This window comes from Lepidochelys kempii, chromosome 7 (assembly GCF_965140285.1).
Source record: "Lepidochelys kempii isolate rLepKem1 chromosome 7, rLepKem1.hap1, whole genome shotgun sequence".
NCBI classification, from domain to species: domain Eukaryota; kingdom Metazoa; phylum Chordata; order Testudines; family Cheloniidae; genus Lepidochelys; species Lepidochelys kempii.
The window spans coordinates 110,964,908-110,974,470 of NC_136386.1; the positions used below are offsets into that span (position 1 = coordinate 110,964,908).

The 9,563-nt window shown below is 41.6% G+C and overlaps 1 non-coding gene across 1 annotated transcript; it reads left to right on the top strand.

Annotated features, from left to right (window-relative positions):
- The first annotated feature begins 2,613 nt into the window (after window positions 1-2,613).
- On the top strand, window positions 2,614-2,698 carry TRNAR-UCU (transfer RNA arginine (anticodon UCU)). The gene is given in 2 exon segments: window positions 2,614-2,650; window positions 2,663-2,698. It is a non-coding gene; the product is annotated as a tRNA-Arg (tRNA).
- Window positions 2,699-9,563: the final 6,865 nt, after the last annotated feature.

Sequence of the window (9,563 nt, forward strand, 5' to 3'; positions counted from 1 at the left end):
GTTAATCTTGCTTTTATGATTGCTCATAACTTACTCAAGCAAATACCTTTTGGGTTGAAATTTTTAATGCTTCATGTCAAACCAAAGATGACATATTTTATGTGAAGCCTAAATAAAATTTGGGTGAGATTTTGTTTGTTTTTAGTTATTAAAGCATTTAAAAACATGTTTTTCCCAATATGTTTCTCTTAGATGTTTTATGTATGGACTACTCAAAACAGACTAAATAATTGAAGCTATAAACATCAAACATGGCTTGATTTGTAGATCTCATAGTAATCTAATATTTAAGATGAGCTTTAAGAAAATTGGTACAGTAGTTCTAAAGTTATCAGCATTTAAATTTGAGAATTGGTCATACAGTCAGTAGAATTTTTCTATTCCATTGGTTTTTGGAAGTACTGTTAAAGAAGAGCCACTTAGAACATTGACTGGGCTTAGCAGCACTTGAGTATAGCAGTGTCTTTAAGCCAAAATTTAACAGTACTTTTGGAGCTATAAGCCCAAATACACCCCTAAAAAGAGGGGCATGTCTGTAAAATAAAAATATTTTGCCTTGTGATTGCCATAATAACCCGTTTTTAAAACTAATATTTCACACTTAAAATACAGCAGGTTGAAAAAAGAAACAAAAGTTTCACGAACATTTTTGAAATTTTAAAGTTTTATTTTTGTTCTCGGTTGTTTTTTTTTAAATATTTGCTGTGCATCTGTTTGAAAATTAGCAACATTTTGATATTTCAATCTTTTGCTTTCCTTCCTTTTTTTCCACATTTCACCATTGGATGCAATATAGTGAATGATGTCCTGAATTTTACAGTTTTGAAACAAACAAGCCACTTTTCATCTCTTCCCTCCACACTCCCCCCTCCCCCCCCGAAAGTTTCTAATGAAAAAATGTGACCAGCTTTAACTTACATGAATTTGTTGCCCATGAGTATACCATTTTTCAATGATGGTACAGCATACTGTGAGTATGTGGCCTTCATCCTTTTGCATAGGATAGGAGGGGTGCCCTGGGTCAACCTCAAATCCTACCTGTAAGGTGCTTAAGGAGTTAAAGGAGGAAGGAGATTAGTTTAACCTTTTCAGTTCATGCTGCAGTGGATGCAAAAGTACTGTCTAATTCAGATTCCTAAATCTGTTTCCCTGCAAATGCTCCTGTTTCTGGCATTTTTTATTTTTAATGTATTGAGATTTTCTATGAATGTGTGTTATGCATCTTGGCAAAACTCAGTTAAATAAATGGTACTGTATGCTGTGGGGCCTGAAGCCTGAGAGAGAAGAGAGCTCAGTGCTGTCTCCTGTTGGTGAAATGGGACAAGAGCTGCCCAAAATTGCTTACAAACTGCAGAGGGGTCGGTGTGAGAGATATCTGCCCCCATCTGTTTTATGGTTGGGGTTGGAGGGGGGGAAAGGATTTATTTTCTTAATTATTTACATCTTGTACTTTTGGCTTGACTCAGATTTCGATGTGGTGGAGGACAAGGAGAGTTGACTGAATAGGCCAGGCCTCATTTGCATTTTGTTTTGTGTGACATTTTGGTTAAAATACAGTTCAGTTTTGTGTTTTGGGGGGCAATACAATACAATTGACCTTGTTGGGAAATAAAGACAAGACAATGTCATTGAATGGGCTTGGGGTCACTTTGACAGATGGCTGTCAGGCACAGTTGGGGTAAGAGAGCCTTGACAGCCCGAAGGTGGGGTGGGGAAGAGAGAAGGAGAGGGCTGGGCTGGGTGTTGTGTTGTGTTGTCTGCTGCTGAGAGTCCCTCTCTGGTGGTGGAGGTTCTGACAAAGGTCTCAGATACCACTGATTTCCCCCCCTCACCTACAAGCTGAGTCGAGCCTGCAAAATGTGGACAGAGCAGACTGGCAGCATCTCCTCTGAGGCGACGAGGGTGCAGAGTGGCTGCAGCACTTCAAGGGGATGGATGGCTCAAGGCGGCAGCAGACCTAGGGAGCTTATGCTGAAACCCGAGAGAGCAGCAGCCTGCCTAAGGGACTGGGTTGTGGATTTCCCTGCCCAGCAAATAAAGCTGAAATCATTCCAGCTGGGTAAGGGAGTAGCATCCCCTAAGCAGTCCAGGCAGCACTGAGCAGCTAGAATCCTCCGACTTCTCCAGCCCAGGACAACTAACGGTGAGTAGGGAGCTGGGGAGGAGAGAAGTGGCCAGAACACATCAGCCACTCCCAACACCCAAAGGAGGTCTGAGGTTGGGACCCCTGTTCAGACACCCTCGAGGTGGAGGTCTTACATCATAGAATTTGTAAATTTGTTAATTGCTGGTTTTCCCCAGATTCATTCTGTCATCTTTCTTTTTGCACCCCCTCATAAAGTTATTTTTGTTGTAACCCCTGGACTCAGTGCTTGAGAAAGAACTGATCATCAGGATGCCCAGGGTGATATATATAATTTCCCAGGTTTCTGGATGGGGGGCTCGAGTCAATGTTATTTAAGTCTCTAAGGAAACCTCCAAGAAAATTGAACCCCACCCTTTTTTTGCTGCTGACAACACCTGGCAGAATGGTAACAATACCACTGCTTCCATTGCTGCCTTACCAGTAGTAGAGACAAATAAACAAAGAAAACCTTGCTAAATGCTAAAGGTGGCTCCGTGGCGCAATGGATAGCGCATTGGACTTCTAGAGGAGGAAGGGATTCAAAGGTTCCAGGTTCGAGTCCCGGCGGAGTTGCAGTTTTTGGGGGGAGGGATGGCTCAGTGGTTTGGGCATTGGCCTGCTAAACCCAGGCTTGTGAGTTCAATCCTTGAGGGGGCCATTTAGGGATCTGGGGCAAAATTTGGGGATTGGTCCTGCATTGAGCAGGGGGTTGGACTAGATGACCTCCTGAGGTCCCTTCCAACCCTGATATTCTATGATTCTATGAAATATTAGCAGGCCAGGGAGAAAATGGATAAAAGGCCTGTAGTATCATGCACTCTGATAATGGTAGTTCACTGTAACATCACTAAGAACAACACTATTGACTTGTAGTCCATTATGAATGAAGGTGTTAGCCTAGTTTGATGGTCTTGTTTTTCAAGACTTTCTAGTGGCTTTTAGGTGGCATTTTGTTTTTTAATATCTTCATTAAAGATTTTAAAAGCAAAGGTCTTTGCTTACATTTAAAATACTTTTCCAGAGCCCTGAAGCATCATAGCTTCTTGCTAATGGACTTCTGAATGCCATTTTCATTATTCTATTTTTTTACAAGACTTTTCTTTTCCTTTACATTATTACATTTGCTTTTGTTAAATGGCTGAGACTGTTTGTCACTTACATTCGGTCTTTTAAATATTGTTCATGTTTACCATTAATAGAGATAGTGATGAATTTGTTTAAGAAGAATAGATCCATACACCAGTTTGTATTTGGCAGCTAAGTGTACATATAGAGTGACTACATTTGTTAACAAAATTGATAATAGACCTGTCCTTTCTCAGCATAAATCAATAATACAGTTATTGGCTTTGAAGTATAGATCCAATGAAAAGAGTGTTGCCTAATGTTTCATTGAGTATTACACAAGTGTCCAAGGACTCCATCATGCCGTAATAAATAGCTTTAAACACATCTGATACATCATTTTTAAGGGCGACTATTTCAAGACTGATTCTCCATTGTCCTTGTACCTTGCATAGTCACTTACACCTGTGCAAGGTGAATGTAAAATGCTGCTATAACCCACTAATCGGTATGTGATATGTGTAACCTGTCTGTGCTTGGTCTACAGTCTGTTACATCTCCCAGCTAGAGGACCTGGCATTTAGCAAAAGCTGTAGAGGGCTATGCTTTTAGCTCTGGAGGTTCCTGGTTTAATCCCCAATGTCAGTCAGGATGGTGGTTGTCACACTATCATTCTGATTTTGCTCTCCGATACTGTGGTGATGAGTTTGGATTGCGGACAGAATAGAATAGAATAGAACAGACCAGGCAGTGGAGAATCAGTCCTTTCATTTATCTTATGCACAAAAACTTAATCTGATTAGAGGCCTGATTCCTCATTGTACTACTCTTGCTCAATGGTGGTATAATTTCACTGACTTCAGTACGGTGGTGAATCAGGCCCTAGAAGCAGAGACTGCCAATTCTCATTCCTTAGTACTTGTGATGCAAGTTTGTGGTCTTGTACTGAGCCACGAAATGTGTACAGCAATGACACTGGCAGTGAAAGCCACCTCCATCAATGAGGTGTTTTAAAACTGACCTACAGGTAGTTCCACACCCATCTGATCTTGGTCTGTCTGGCAAGACTGCCAGCAGGGGTGCTGTTTATTGCCTATTATTATGCAGACACCTTTCCATTTGGAACTGGGCTGAGATCACAGATTGTTTCCTAGACGCCACACAGCAGCTATGAGATGGTAATGACTTTCAGTTGCACTTGACTGGCTTTGAAACATCACCTCAGAGATGAAAAGTGGGGCTGGCTGGAAAGCAGTAGTTCTATTTCATGAAGAATGTCAATGTTTCAAAATTTGTTTTCATTCCAACGTGGAATGGAAATGAGAACTTTCAAAGTCTTTCATGGGAAAAAATTAGAGCAAGACTTGCCCCAGAATAACCAGTAGACTAATAGGTAGGACGCTCACCTAGGATATTGGAGACCTACATTCAAGTCATTGCTCCAAATCAGGCAGAGTAGGGTCTTGAATTTGGGCCTTTCATGTCCCAGGTGAATGCTCAACCCCCCAGGCTATTAGTAGTTTTGGGGTCCCTCTTTCTCTGTGACCAGAAATTACATCATGGACCTGAGAGATCTTCCTGCTGAAACTTGTCAAAACAGACACGTTTCCATGGAACATTTTAGTTTTGACAAAACAGCAATTTTGACAGAAAAAAAGGTTTGTCAAAATATTTTCAGCCAGTTCTAATGAAAGGCTCACTCTCCCATTAGCAATCCCCCAAGCCACCCAGTCTCTCTCTTCATTTTCTCATGTAGAGAGCGTCAAATTCTATCCTGAATTACACCAGAATAAAGTCACTGAAGTAAAGGGAGTTATTCTGAATGTACACTGGTGTAACAACAGCAGGCTCTGGACCTTTGTTCCTAACTGATGTGGTGTTATGAATTACTCCTGTGCATGATAAGCTGATTAAGCCAATTTCTTTTCTCAGGGACACCTGTGACACCCTGTTGATCTCAATGGGGTAGCACGAGTGTAACTGAGAGCAGAATTCTGAACATAATTTAAATAGCAGATGTAATTTAAACAGTATGTGATTCCTATCTGTTCAGAACACTATGCAGTTTTAGTAGTAATAGTGGTATTTGCTGCATTCACTCTTTACAAACTGTGACAAAGTTCCTGCTCTACTTTGGTGGGTCTTGCGCTTATTGGTGCATGTGCTCGCCTTGGAGCTTCACAGCAGCCCTCAGCTTGGCCATTTTTCTGAATTCACAGTCCAGATCGACTCCTCCTGTGTCTGACCAGGAGTTGGGAGGATTTGGGGGGAACCCAGGCCCCCCCTCTACTCCAGGTTCCAGCTCAGGGCCCTGTGGAATACAGCTGTCTAGAGTGCCTCCTGGAACAGCTGTGTGACAGCTACAACTCCCTGGGCTACTTCCCCATGGCCTCCTCCCAACCCCTTCTTTATCCTCACCATAGGACCTTCCTCCTGGTGTCTGATAATGCTTGTACACCTCAGTCCTCCAACAGTCTGCGTTCTCACTCTCAGCTCCTAGAGCCTCTTGCTCCCAACTCCTCACACGTACACAACAAACTGAAGTGAGCTCCTTTTTAAAACCCAGGTGCCCTGATTAGCCTGCCTTAATTGATTCTAGCAGCTTCTTGATTGGCTGCTGGTGTTCTAATCAGCCTGTCTTAATTGTCTCCAGAAGGTTCCTGATTGTTCTGGAACCTTCCCTGTTACCTTATCCAGGGAAAAGGGACCTACTTAACCTGGGGCTAATATATCTTCTATTACTCTCCTATAGGCATCTGGCCTGACCCTGTCACAAAACACACAACACAAATATTTAACTGAGCCATTAGATTTTACTATGCTGTTTTATTTATTGATGTATTTTTCATTAATGTTTATTTCAATGATTTCAAATAAGCTGGCCTAGTATTCTGTATTTTACTGTCAGTATAAATCAAGAAGAAAGCAGTTCTCAGGGCTTTATGAATTATGTTCAGTAATTTTAAATATCTTTTTAAAAGACTTGATTGCTATGAATTATGACTTTAAATACCCTAAATTCTTCTTTCAGCTCAATAGCTCAATAGGTTTTTAACTGTTTATGATAGACCAGTTAAGTTGTCTGGATTCATAATTGATATACCAATAGAGAAGAGTCAATGATAAGAATGAATTATAGAAGGCCTGCATCTTTAGAAGTAGATTGAGCTGTTTTCAGGGTAGTGTCTCCAAGATGTTTAATGTGCCAAGCACAGTAATTTAAGGTCCATTCAAAAGGTACACTGCCATGGGGGTGGTGTTTGCTTATTGGGGATAAAACAGTTCAAATGGGGAGTGGGAAAACAGCAAATGAGTCTGTCCAGACACAGCACTGATTAATAATTCTTTAAATTCTCCTACACTTTATCTGCCTTGTCTGTTTAGGTTGTAAGTTCTTCAGGGCAGGGTCTGTCCCTCATATAAGTACATACAGTGTTTTAGTAGAGTGGGGCATCAGGCTCAGTTAGGGGCTCTAGGTGCTATTTAATACAAATAATACATAATAATGATAGCTAATTGTTAGGATATAGATATTCAGGCCTGTCTGCAAAGGCCTGTACTTTAAGAATTTAGGTGTATTCTTATCACTTGGCTAGTTCCAGAGGTATAAAAGAAAGAATCAAAACCACTGTCTGCCAGTGTAAAGGGCCTTCTCTTACTGTGACAGTTTGTGGCCCTGTGCTTAGGCTCAGGCCTTTGGCTAAGCAGCAGAGGCAGCCATACGCTGGGAAGCGAACGGTCACATCCTCACATTCCAAACTAGTCACATTGAAATAAGGTGCTATTGGGCTGTTAGGCACTATCAGGACAGGATTGTATTCCTATCACCTCCAGAGAAAGGGAAGTGCCTAGCAAAGGTAAAAGGAAACTTAGTTTGATAGCATCCTGTCTGGCAAGAACTCACTTATCAATAGCTGGGATGTGAAATCCTCACTTCTGTGTTGTCTTGTCATTGTAGTTCCCACTTTGCTATTGTTTGTAAGGTATAGCTAAGCAGAACTCAAATTTTACTATATAATCTGTAGTCAATGAGGAAGTGACTGGGTGGGGGTGGGCATGTGGGTGTGGGAAATGGGAGCAGGGAATGGGGGTAAGAAAATTGGAATCATGTTTTGCTAAAGGGGGAAATGGGAACAGGGAATGGGAGTAAGGAAGTTGGAATCATGTTTGGCTAAGGGTAGGAATGGGAACAGGGACACAGGTGTAAGGCTCTGTGGTGTCAGAGCTGGGAAGGAGGATACTAAGGAAGGAAACTGGAATCATGCTTGCTGGAAGTTCACCCCAATAAACATTGAATTGTTTGCACCTTTGGACTTCGGGTATTGTTGCTCTCTGTTCATGCGAGAAGGACCAGGGAAGTAAGTGGGTGAAGGAATAAGCCCTCTAACACTAATAACTGAATACAATCCTGATTTCAGGGACAGACCCTGGGAAACGCCACTTGCATAATGGGGTGTGGGCACATCAAAGAATCTGAAACGTAAAATACAACTGGGCTGTAAAACGAAAATCAAATCAGGGGGGATGTGTTTCTGATAGGCTGAAAGGGGAGAAGAAAATTAAAATTTTCATTGTACTACAACTACGCAGCTTAGCTGTTGCCAAGCACAGGAGTGGCTATGTTCTGTAGACAATGTCTTTTGTTGAAATCTGACTCTCTTTCTGTTCTTCATAAATCTTGTTTTTTAAGTAGAGCACTTGAACCTTAGGACCCAATCTTGAAAACACTAATGAGCATACTTAAGTTGCATTTGCACTTGACTTCAATGGGATTGTGTCAAGTTACGAGAGTGCTCACATGTATAAATTTAAACCTCTGAGTGTCTTCAGGACCAGAATTTTTGCATGTACTGAGGAAAATTGCTGCAGTATATTCCTGAAGAGAAGCCAACATTCTGAACTCTTGTGAGAGGCAGGTGAGGTGATAATGGTACCTATTCTGGAACACCTGGTTCAGATAACCACTTCATTGGAGTTCTCTAGATATTGACTGTACCCACAAGGAGCACAGGGAGCTAATACAGACTCTGAGAAGTAGTAGCCAGCAGGAATAGGAAACTGACCATGCTTCCTAAACATGTGCCTGGCTTTTGTTGGGTCAGGAGGTTTGGGTATATATTTTGGAGTGACAGGGCGGGGAAGAACATACATATTTATATTTTATGCCTTTCACCTGTCGATCACCAGTTCAAATCTGGGTCCAGATAAGTATTTATCGGGTTAAGTTATATGGCTAGGTATAGTTTACAGAATATATACAGTACAGTTATATGGCTACGTGTACAGAAAGTTGCCATCCACTGGCTCTTTGTGGACTCTAAAATGGGTTGCTGGTCTCAGGCCAGCAAAAGTTACTATCACTCTTGGTACTCATTGGAAGCCTTAGCAGGAGGCTAAGGACTGGCTGAATGTAGAGACTTAACATGTACAGGTGTCCTTATCAAAATGGGGTGCACTCAGGAAACTTGAACTGCTAACCTTGATCTGTAGATTAAAAAAAGCATTTAAATGTACAGTATAATCAATCCAGCACCCTTCTTGAGCACTAAACTAACTTAAATTAAGAAATTGGTCCAGCAGAACCCAGGTGTAACAAGGGGTCAATGAGTGCAAAAGAGTTGGGTGTGGTTTCTTATGCCAGCTCTACGTTGGTACATCAGCTGTTCTAACCTACTACCGGAAGGGATCATCTACTCCTTGAAAATAGTTGACACGTACACGCTTTATGCTAGCGCTAGGAAGGCAAGGAGGCTTATTAGTCTGCTATATTGGCTGTATGCCAGCAGAAGACACACTGCAGGGAGTCTCGGCTGTGGAGGTGGCCAGTTTCCAGACCTTTTGTGCCAATGCAGCAGGCTAGAAAATCTGTCCCTAGTTTAAGTGCAGATGTTTGTTGCTTGAAAAGACAAAAGCCATTTTGTGACAAAACAATACAGGATGTTTTACGTCAGCTGTTTTTCCATCTAATGCACTGTTGCTTTTTTATCTGTTACTAGCCACGGCAGAATGCATCTTCACCAGACTGACAAGCAAGTGCTAGGTATTTTGACTGAGGTAGGTAGCTCTTATGCGGAGGTACTGCAAGAGGTAAAATGTAAAAGCATTTTGCCAAGCACTTGTTCCAAAGAAAGTGTCTGAGTACTTGGCTGCTTTATTGTCTCCAGAAAAGGCTCAGAGACACGCATGGATATGCTGTTGCTCAAAAACCTGTTTATGAGAAGGCTGTTAGGACTGTAAGTCAATAGAGTCATAGAGTATGTGTAACTGGAGCCAGAATGGAAGCAGTTATACCTGGTACAGTGTTATACTGAGTAACACTTTTATTTTGATATATCCATTTTTCTGGCTAAATATGTTCTAAATGTTCAGGAAC